We start from the raw sequence: 1,186 nt of genomic DNA, 5'->3' as shown, positions 1-1,186 counted from the left end.
CGCCATCACTGTCCTAGGAGGACATCGTATGACTCCCCCTAGGATTGCACTCTGGCGCGATCTGTCACCGGCTGTATCTGACACAGCCGGTGACAGATAACTGTACTGGCCCGCTGACAGTACCATGTGATTGCTGTCACCAATCATGTGACCATTGTACACAATTAAAAAAGGCTTTGTTTCATGCCTTATATGTACTATTGTGATGAGCTCTGTGATTGGTGACAGTGATCACATGGTACAGACAGGGCCAATCATAGCCCATTTGGAACATGTGATTAGCTGTGGCCAATCACAGCTAATCACAATAGTAAACACTGAATGAACAGTTTTCATTCAGAAAAAATGGTTGATTAGAACTGTGAAATTCAGCTATAAACAATTATAGTGTGTAAAAAAAAAAAAAAAAAAAATACTGATCACCTCCCCAGAGTAGTTTTACTATGGTACACAGTATTTGCTCTATATGTTAAAAAAAAAAAAAAAAAGTAATAAAGAAAAAAATATTTAAAAAATGTAAAATTAAAATGATTACATTTACCTGCAATATAACTTTTAGCCCTTGTACACACGGTCGGAGAATCCGTCAGAATCATCGGACAGTGTTGTCGGATAATCCGACTGTGTGTGGTATGCATCGGACTGATATCCGTCGGACCCAATTTTCCAACTTGTTGGAAATATTTCCCGACCAACTGGGCCGATCGGACATACTCCAATCATGTGTAGAGAATTTTGATCGGACCAAGTGCCACGCATGCTCAGATCAAATTCCTACATCAAAGCTATTGGCTACTAGCCTGAATGTAGTCCCATCGTAACAAAATTACGTCATCATGTTCTGAAAGATCGGATTTTTCGACAACTTTGTCCGACCGTGTGTATGCAACAGTTTCGGACAAAATCCGACGGATTTGGTTGTCGAAATCTCCGACCGTGTGTACAAGGGCTAAGAGTGGAGATTCTGATTCTCAATTGTTGCTTCCTGGCTGCTTCTTTAGGCTCCATTCATACTTGTGCGACTTGTCATGCAACTTTGGACATCAAAGTTGCATAACAAGTCGTTCCCCATATTTAGAAGGATAACTATTCATAAACGTGTAACTTAAAGCTGCAGTGACTTCAAAGTAATTCATGCACTACTTTGGTCCGACTTTCATGCAATGCGAGAGCCATAGAGTGCAAT

The 1,186-nt window shown here is 40.5% G+C and overlaps 1 protein-coding gene across 1 annotated transcript in view; it reads right to left on the bottom strand.

Annotated features, from left to right (window-relative positions):
• Positions 1-411: 411 nt before the first annotated feature.
• L3HYPDH (trans-L-3-hydroxyproline dehydratase) overlaps positions 412-1,186 on the bottom strand; it is a 17,220-nt gene continuing 16,445 nt past the window's right edge. Inside the window, exon 5 of the mRNA XM_077464398.1 lies at positions 412-1,186. This exon is cut by the window's right edge and continues 1,204 nt beyond it. The gene's annotated coding sequence lies outside the window, so the exon portion shown is untranslated.

This window comes from Lithobates pipiens, unplaced genomic scaffold (genome assembly GCF_037356315.1).
Source record: "Lithobates pipiens isolate NorthernLeopardFrog02 unplaced genomic scaffold, aLitPip1_a1.2 Scaffold_30, whole genome shotgun sequence".
Classification (NCBI taxonomy): Eukaryota; Metazoa; Chordata; class Amphibia; order Anura; family Ranidae; genus Lithobates; species Lithobates pipiens.
This window is presented reverse-complemented; position numbering and strand designations above follow the sequence as displayed.